Source organism: Dasypus novemcinctus, chromosome 9, assembly GCF_030445035.2.
Source record: "Dasypus novemcinctus isolate mDasNov1 chromosome 9, mDasNov1.1.hap2, whole genome shotgun sequence".
Taxonomy (NCBI): Eukaryota; Metazoa; Chordata; class Mammalia; order Cingulata; family Dasypodidae; genus Dasypus; species Dasypus novemcinctus.
Genome location: NC_080681.1, coordinates 585,848 through 595,649, shown reverse-complemented (window position 1 = coordinate 595,649; position 9,802 = coordinate 585,848). Strand labels below are relative to the sequence as shown.

Genomic DNA, 9,802 nt, shown 5'->3' with positions numbered 1-9,802 from the left:
CCTGGATTTCCATCTACCTTGGCTGTCTCTGGTACCCTGGTGAGGTGTGCGTAAGCATCATCCCTCTGATGACTTCCAACTATTTTTTGGAGTCTCATAGCCATATAAACTCATTTGTCCTCATATTTTTTTGAATGTAACATTTAAAAGAAAATAAAGAAGAAAAAAAGGAAAAAAAAAGAAGACACTGGGTATGCTCAAAGAATTTGAAAGCTTGAATAGAAACATAAGTGTGTTTATGGGAATGAAAGGCACAATGGAGATTAAAAATACATTAGAGGTGGTGGACTTGGCCCAGTGGTTAGGGCATCCGTCTACCACATGGGAGGTCCATGGTCCAAACCCTGGGCTTCTTTGTCCTGTGTGGAGCTGGCCCATGCACAGTGCTGATGGACAAAAGGAGTGCCCTGCTATGCAGGGGAGTCCCCCGCATAGGGGAGTCCCACAGGCAAGGAGTGTGCCCCATAAGGAGAGAGGCCCCACATGAAAGAAAGTGAAGCCTGCCCAGGAATGGTGCCACCCACACAAAGAGACACAAAAGATGACACAACAAAAAGAAACACAGATTCCCATGCTGCTGACAACAACAGAAGTGGACAAGGAACACGTGGCAAATAGACACAGAGAACAGACAACCGGGTGGGGGCAGAAGGGGAGAGAAATAAATAAATAAATAAATAAATAAATAATCTTTTAAAAAATACATTAGAGGCATACAGCAATGTGTTTTAAATGCCAGAAGAAAGAATAAATGAATTGAAAGACAAAATAACTGAAATTGAAAAGAACAGAAGAACAGAGAGAATATGATGGCAAAAAATTTGAGCAGGAGCTCAGGGAATTGAATGATAGCACAAAGTGCACCAATGTATGTGTGATGTGAATTTCAGAAAGAGAAGAGTAAGGAAAAGGGAAAGAAAGAATGTTTGAAGAAATAATGGATAATCATTTCCCAAGTCTTATAAGATATAAATATATGTATCCAAGAAGCACAATGTATTCAAAACAGATCTACTTAGAGACTCATACACTGAGTATGTAAAAATGCAAGAGATAAATAGAGAATTCAGAAAGCAAGAGAAAATGATCCATCAAATACAAGGGAGATTCCAAAAGACTTAGTACAGATTTCTCATCAGAAACCATGGAGGCAAAAAGACAGTGGTACAATGTATTTAAGATGCTGAAAAATTGCCAGCCAAGAATTCTTTATCCAGCCAAATTGTACTGCTATAATGAGGGTGAGTTTAAAATATTCCCAGATAAAAATAAACTAAAAGAGTTACTAAATAAGAGGATGGCTCTAAAAGAAATAATAAAGGGAGTTCTGCTGGCTGAAAGAAAAAGACATGAGATACAGGCTTGGTGGAAGACTATCAGAAAGGGAAATCAAAAGAGTAAAATTATTAAAATAAGATATGACATATGAAAGTCAAAGGACAAAATGGTCAAGGTAAATGATGCCTTTAAAGAAATAATATTAAATGTTAGTGGATTAAACTTCCCAGTCAAAAGAATACTGCCTGATAACATGGATTAAAAAAATAATCCATCCAAATGCTATCTAGAGGAGACTTACCTTAGACCCAAGGATTCAAATAAATAAGATGAAAGTGAAAGGTTGGGAAAAGATATTTCATGAAAGCAGAAAGTAAAAAAGAGCAGGGGTAGCTATAGACAAAACACACTTTAAATGCAAATGTTATAAAATATGCTGAAGGTCACTACCTATTACCAAAAGGAATAATCCACCAGGAAGAAATGGTAGTCATAAATATCTGTGCACCTAACAAGGGTGCTACAAGACACCTGAGGCAAACCCTTGCAAAACTGAAAGGAGAAATGGATGTATCTACAATAATAGTACTCCACTCACATTGACAGATAGAACGACCAGACAGAGGATCAACTAGACCTAAAAACACTTATATCCCTGGTGTGATTCCATCCTGTAGGGCTGTTCTCTGGAACAGCTGTTGTCTATCTCTGTCTGACTTCTCTTCCACCTAAGTGCATGCTAGCACCCCATGGAAGATTTGATGGACATGGACATGAGCTCCCTGAGGCCCCAGAACTATTTTTTTGATTGGAAACTAAAGCCTGACCAAGATTATCACTTTAGGGTGGATAATGATGAAAATGAGCACCAGTTGTCTTTAAGAGTGGTCAGTTTAGGGGCTGATACAAAGGATGAATTGCATGTTGTTGAAGCAGAGACAATGAATTATAAAGGCAGTCCAATTAAAGTAACATTGGCAACTTTTAAAATGTCTGTACAGCCAATGGTTTTCCCTTGGAGGCATGAATATAAAACCTGTTGTCTTTTGTTTGAAGTGTGGTTCCAGGCCAGTGCGTATTAGTAGACAGCACTTAGTAGCTGTGGAGGAAGATGCAGAGAAAGAAGATGAAGAGGAGGATGTGACACTCTTAAGCATACCTTGAAAGCGATCTGCCTCTGAAAGTCGTAGCAAGGTTCCACAAAAATAGGTAAAACTTGCTGATAAAGATGACAATGATGATGAAGATGAAGATAATGATTAACATGATGATGATGATGATGATGATTTTGATGAGGCGGTAACAGAAGAACATCTACAGTGAAAAAAACTATCAGAGGAACCCCAGGCAAAAATGCACAAAAGTCAAACCAGAATGGAAAAGAATCAATACAATCAATATCAAAATCAAAAGGACACAGCGAATGGACACAGAGTGTGGACAACTGGGTGGGGGTGGGGGGGAGGAGCGGGGAAGGGGAGAGAAATAATTTAAAAATATAAAAATAATTTAAAAATGTAAAAACAGGTCAAGAATCCTTCAAAAACAGGAAAAAGTTCCTAAATTACTGGAGGGATCTACTTCTGTAGAAGATATTAAAGCAAAAATGCAAGCACATATAGGAAAAGGTGGTTCTCTTACCAAAGTGAAAGTCAAACCAATTACATGAAGAATTGCTTCTGGATGACTGACCAGGAAGCTATTCAAGATCTCTGGCAGTGGAGGAAGTCTCTTTCAGAAAATAGCTTAAACAGTTGGTTAAAAATTTCTGTCTTATTTCATTTCTGTAACAGTTGATATCTGGCTGTCCTTTTTATGATGCAGAGTGTGCACTTTCCCTACTGTGTCTGATAAATGTTGTCCAGATTACTTTCCAAGAATGTTATCCAAAACTCCTATTTAGATTTTAAATATGGAACTTCACCCTTTTCTTGGTTTTAAGTATGTATGGAGGGTTATAATAGGACATAGTAATAGTAGTGGTCAGTCAAATGGAAATGGTGAGGACACAAAATATATGTATAATATAAACTCAGTATTTTAGCAATGTTTTAAAAAGAAAATAAATATACAGAGCATTGTTCCACAAATCAGCAAGATGGAAATTCTTGGATCTCTCCACAGAGCAAAGGGGGTGCTTTGATGACACCTTGATTTGGACTTTTCCCTAGCCTCAATACTAAGAGCCAACAAATTCCCATTGTTGAAGCCAACCCAATGCATGGTATTTGCATGAGCAGTGAAGAAATCCAAAACAGATTTTGGTACCAGGAAAGTGGAGTCCTGCTGAAGCAAATACCAAAATGTAGAAACAGCTTTGGAACTGGGTAATAACTAGATGCTGGAAGAATTATAAGGTGCTTGATAGAAAAAGGCTAGACTGCTTTCAAATGACTGTTGGTAAAAATCAGAATGCTAAAGGCACTTCCAAAGAGCCTTAGAAGGTAATGATGAATGCGTGATTGGAATCTGAAGGAAAGGTATTCCTTGTTTTAAAATGGAGAGAACTTGGATAAATTGAGTTCTGATGTCAGACAGAAGGCAGAACTTGGAAGCAATGAGCTTGACTATTTAGTTGAAGACATTGTGAAGCTAAGTATGGAACATACAGCCTGGATTTTCATTGTAGCTTATAGTGAAATGTGAGAGGAAAGCAATAAGCTGAAATTGATTCATAAGAACAAAGAAACCAGAAATTGATGTTTTGGAAATTTCTGAGCCTATCCACATGGTATACTCCATGATTAGGGTCAAAAGTAGTTTATGAGAGGTCTTCTTGAGCTTTCAGAAAGCACGTTCTCAGAGAAGATGGCTCCATGTGATGGTTTTACTGAACATAGAACCAGTCAGCCATTTCAATGGAAGTCAAGATCGGAAATGTAGTTATGTATGAAAGATCTGTGGAAAGGTCTGTTGTCTGAGGTTTTGGATCCATTGAACTATATGCAAAGCTGACAAGTAATTTTTGTGAAATTTCTTTCAGTGAACTACTGCCAGCAAGAACAGAAAGGCACAAAGAATGGACAAATTGAAGGAAAAATGGGCAGAAACATGGAAGCCAAGTCTGGACCAAAGATATATCCTCTGGACAAGAGAGAGGACCTACACGTGTTCAAAAAGGGTGCATAAACCCCATCACTTGGAGGGGGCAGTTGACCCTCCCATGCACTCAGAGGTGGCATGACTTCTGCCCCATTGTTTGGGTAGAGTGCTGCCACCCCAATGCTCAGAGATTGTGGGGACTGTGCCACAGGGTTTGTAGAGAGCCTCGCCAATATCCTGATGTTCATAAAGGGTGGAAATTTCACCCTATTTTTGAGGGATTCTGTGGCCATCATACAAGCACTTAAATGGGGTGAGACTCCACCAGGCCTGGAGTAAAGAACATGGATCTACAGAAAACTCTCAGACTGTGAAATCTAATGGAGGTTGCCCTGCTGGATTGCAGATTGTTTGGGAGAAGTGATGTCTGTTTCCTTCCAGTTTCTCCCAGTTAAAATGGTTATATCTATCCTATGTTCATCTGTCCATTGAATATTGGAAGAAAACTTGTTTTCTAGATTTCACAGGTTAACAGACCAAGGGGAATTTTGCTCCAGGACAGACCACACTTATAACTGGTTTTCATGTGACTGTACTTTCCATTGATTCTGAAACGACTTGAAGTCTTTGGTATGTTATGGTGGAGTGAATGTATTTTGCACATGGTGGAGAGAAAACATGTCTTTTGGTCCAAAGGGTGAAGTGTGGTGGTTTTCAGGCATGTATCCCAGTCATGCATGTTCTTACACTGAATCCATTCCTGTGAGTGTGAACCAATTAACAGGATATTTTGATGCAGTTACTACAGTTAAGATGTGGCCCAAAGTAATCAGGATGGGCCTTATCCTATTCCCTGAGTCCTTTATACTCAGAGTGAGATCCAGTAGATAGAAAGCCACAGGAACCAAGAAGTTAAAGGTCTCTGGAACCTGGAAGGAACTGGAGAGTCCAGGGGAGGTGTCCATGCACATTGCCATGTGACAGAGAAGCCCAGGACCAAGAGTCACGGCAGCAAGCCCTGGAATTCCCATGTTAAAAAGGAAGGATGGGAAAACGGACTTTGGCCCAGTGGTTAGGGCGTCCGTCTACCATATGGGAGGTCCGTGGTTCAAACCCTGGGCCTCCTTGACCTGTGTGGAGCTGGCCCATGTGCAGTGCTGATGCGCGCAAGGAGTGCCATGCCACGCAAGGGTGTCCCCCGCATGGGGGAGCCCCACGCGCAAGGAGTGCGCCCATGAGGAAAAGCCGCCCAGCATGAAAAGAAAGAGCAGCCTGCCCAGGAATGGCGCCACCCACACTTCCCGTGCCGCTGATGACAACAGAAGCGGACAAAGAAACAAGACGCAGCAAATAGACACCGAGAACAGACAACCAGGGGGGGATTAAATAAATAAATAAATCTTTAAAAAAATAAAAAAAAAAAGGAAGGATCACCTTGATGACACCTTGATTTGGACTATTTTGTAGCCTCAATATGGAAGCTAACAAATTCCCATTGTTTAAGCCAATCCATTGAATGGTATTTGCTTGAGCAGCCAAGGAAACTAAAACGGGGTTTAATATCTGGAATTAAAACAAAAACCTGGGAAGCAGACTTGGCCCAATGGATAGGGCATCCGCCTACCACAGGGGAGGTCCAAGGTTCAAACCCCTGGCCACCTTGACCCGTGTGGAGCTGGTCCATGTGCAGTGCTTGTGTGCAAGGAGTGCCCTGCCACACAGGGGTGTACCCCGCATAGGGGAGCCCCACACACAAGGAGTGGGCCCTATAAGGAGAGCTGCCCAGTGCAAAAGAAAGTGCAGCGTGCCCAAGAATGGTGCTACACACACGGAGAGCTGACACAAGATTATGCAACAAGAAGAAACACAGATTCCTGGTGCCACTGATAAGGATAGAAGCGGTCACAGAAGAACACACAGTGAATGGACACAGAAAGCAGACAACTGGGGGAAGTGGGGAGAGGAAAACAAAAACAAAAACCTACAACTCAGTGACAAAAAGACAAACAATCCAATTAAAAACAGGGCAAAATGTGAATAAACAGTTCTCCAAAGATGGTATCCAAATAACCAATAAACACATGAGCAGAAGGCTACCATCATTACCCATTTGTGTGATGCAAAGCAAAACTCAAAGAGATACCAATTCACAACCACTAGAACAGCTACAATTGGGGAAAAAAGAAAACAGCAGATGTTAGAATGTGGGGAAACAGGAGCATTCATTCATTGTTGGTGGAGCTGTAAAAAGGTACAGCTGTTGTTGAAAACAGTTTGGTGGTTCCCCAGAAAGTAAAGTATAGAATTACTGGATTACCTGCAGTCCTGTTTTGAGTCTTTTGTGGACCCTAGGAAATGATGCTCTGAAGCTAACCCTCTCTTGTGCATAGAATGGGACCTTTCCTATTAGATTTAGTTAAGGGACACTGATTGAACATGCTTTGGGGTCTTTGGACTCTACCAGTGAGGCATTACTCAGGTAAGGTCTCTGCCCTCTTGCTGGGTCTTATATAAACTGAGAAATGCAAACAGAAACAGAAAAACACAGAGAAAGACAGGATTTTGCCCTTGCCATGTGAGAGAAAGGACTCCAGAATTGCCTACAGCTGCAGAAAGACAGAGACGCCCAGAGCAGCAGAGAGAGACTCCAGAGGCTGGAATCAGTAGAGAAGCTGGAAAATATAGCACCCAAGAGTTGAGGCCGATGGATCAGCTCAAAGCTGAAGATAAGCTGGGCCTGGAGAAGAAGGCAGAGACTGGCAGAGCAGCCATTGTGCAGGTGGCATGATTCCAGGATCTGCATTGACTTGGGCATTTTCACAGCTGCAGAACTGTAAGCTTTTACCCTAATAAATCCCCACTAACAAAGCCAACCTGTTTCTCATACTTTTGCATTGGCATCTTTGGCAAACTATAACACCTGGTGGGAAGCGACCTTGGCCCAGTGGATAGGGTGTCCGTCTACCACATAGGAGGTATGCGGCTCAAACCCTGGGCCTCCTTGACCCATGTGGAGCTGGCCCATGTGCAGTGCTGATGCACACAAGGAGTGCCCTGCCATACAGGGGTGTCCCCCGCATAGGGGAGCCCCATGAGCAAGGGGTGCACCCTGTAAGGAGAGTCACCCAGTGTGAAAGAAAGTGCAGCCTGCCCAAGAATGGTGCTGCACACACGGAGAGCTGACACACAAGATGATGCAACAAAAAGAAACACAGATTCATGTACCACTGACAAAAACAGAAGTGGACAAAAACAAGAACATGCAGCAAATGCACACAGAGAACAGACAACTGGGGGGAGGGGAGAGAAATAAAATAAACCTTAACAAAAAATAAAACACCTGGCAATCCCACTTCTAGTTATATTCCTAAAAGAATTGAAAGCAGGGACTCAAATAGTTATTTGGACACCAATGTTCATAGCAGCATGATTTACAATTGCTGAAATATGGAAGCAACCCACATGTCCATCCACTGATGAAAGGGTAAATAAAACGTGATACATACATACAATGGAATATTACTCAGCCAGTAAAATGAACGGAGTTTTCATTCATGCAACAAAATGGATGAACCTTAAAGATATCATGTTGAGTGAAATAAGCCAGACACAAAAGGACAAATACCATATGAGCCCATGAATATGAAATAATTCTATAATAATTCTAAGCTGGAGTATATATTAGCAGGGGTCAAGTTGGGGATAGGGAATGGGGAGTTAAAGATTAACAGAATTTCTCTAGTGGCAAATGGGAATGCCCTGTATGAAGCCTCTGCGGGGCTTCGTGGGGTCGCAGGAGGCGAGGACGACGCAGCCCGGCTAGAGGAGACAGCACGGAGACTGGCTGATGGCACAGATCTGGTTTATTGCAGAACTGCAGGCACTGATATACTGGGCTGGTGCGGGGAGGGCCGTTGCTGGCCCCAGCTCCCTATTGGTCCGGGTGGGCTACATGCCCTTATAAGGCCAGGCGGTTGGCTCGGCAAGCAGGGGGGGCATGAGATGACGTGCGGTGGGAGGGCCAAAGGGCAGGCCGAGGGCGGTGACGCCCATACCAGGCCGAGGGCGGAGCGCCCGTACCAGCCACCCTTACCCTAGCAGAAGCAGTACCTACTTCGCGCCAGAGCTGGCCAGAGAGGCAAGCCAGACTGTTGCCTGATGCTGTGCCTCATCTCCCCCTTTGTTTTTACTAAGAACCAGAGATGCAGCGGCAATAAGCCGTCGCTCTTGCCGCGCATGCCGCAGGGCGCCACGAACACAACAGAGGAGGAGGAGGACGAGCAAGAGCCCGGCACCGATAATGCCATAGAATGCCAGGCTGGCAGGGATGAACAGGCTGGCAAATTTTTGCCCCAGCTCCCCGAGGACAGATGAGGCGAGCTGGGGAATAGCTAGGTCTGAATAACTCTCTATGTAGGCCTGAAGCGCCAGGGTGTGGTTGTAGAAGGAGGCATTATAAGAAGATAGTATTAGGTTTCTGAGGGTGGACCGGTGGGCGGAGCGGTTGACAGGGACAGGGGTGATGCAGAGCTGGGAGAACGGGTAGCGCCCGTCACACAGGGTGTTGGCAAGGGAATAAAGGGTATCAACGTCCAGGGCAAGCAAGTCTATTTGTTGCTGGAGGTTTAAGATGGTGTGGTGGTGGAGAAGGTTGATGTCCATTTGAGTGCCGAGGGCTGCTTGGGTGTCGCTAAGATGTTGTTGACGACTCCGGCAGTGAGGGAGGTTTGCGTTAGGGCAACGGCGGCAGTAGTGGTGGCTGCTAAGGAAGCAATGAAGGCGACGGCGATGGCGGCGGAGAGTCCGAAGTCATGCTGAACCCTGCGGGGTGCAAGATCTGATGGGGACAGGGGGTGGGGGGAAAGTTGGGGAGGGACCCAATCAGAGGTGTTGATGGGGACCCATACGAGGGGTGGCTGGAGAACCAGGAAAGCGTATGGGAAGGAGTTATTCCAGAAGTTGGAGAGAAAGCAGGCCGCGAAGGGGAAGCTTAGAGTTCTGCAGAGGAGAAAGGTGAATGGGGGCTTAACGTAGGCAAAGGTGTGGATGGTTTGAGTGGAATGACTGGCAAAGGTTGACGTTGAGCTGTTGACCGTTAGAGTGCCATTGGAGAGGGAGCAGTTGGAGAGAGATGAAGGGTCGCAGGTTGAGGCAGGAAGAGGGCCCACAGAGGGACAAGGTAGAGAAGGAGTATGCGGGTGTGACCCGGAGCGGGTCGGCAAAGATAGTGGTACTTGTTTCATTAGGAAGCAAGGCCATGGGGGTGAAGAGGCCTGTGGCGGTAGGGTTGGGGTGTGTGCAGTCGCGCCAGCGAAAAGACTGTAAGGGCGCAGCATGGGGGGAGCCTTTGGGACTGCAATTGGGGACGCGGGGTGTTGCACATAAGCTGCAAACTGTTTGGATCGGATGGCATTGGAGGTGGATGGCCAGAGGCCATCTAGTCGGTAGGCTATGCCGGAAGTGCGTGTGGAGGACGAGGTGC

At 44.5% G+C, this 9,802-nt stretch overlaps 1 pseudogene; it reads left to right on the top strand.

Annotated features, from left to right (window-relative positions):
• The first annotated feature begins 2,027 nt into the window (after nucleotides 1-2,027).
• LOC101413901 (nucleophosmin-like) lies at nucleotides 2,028-8,694 on the top strand (annotated as a pseudogene).
• The last annotated feature ends 1,108 nt before the right edge of the window (nucleotides 8,695-9,802 follow it).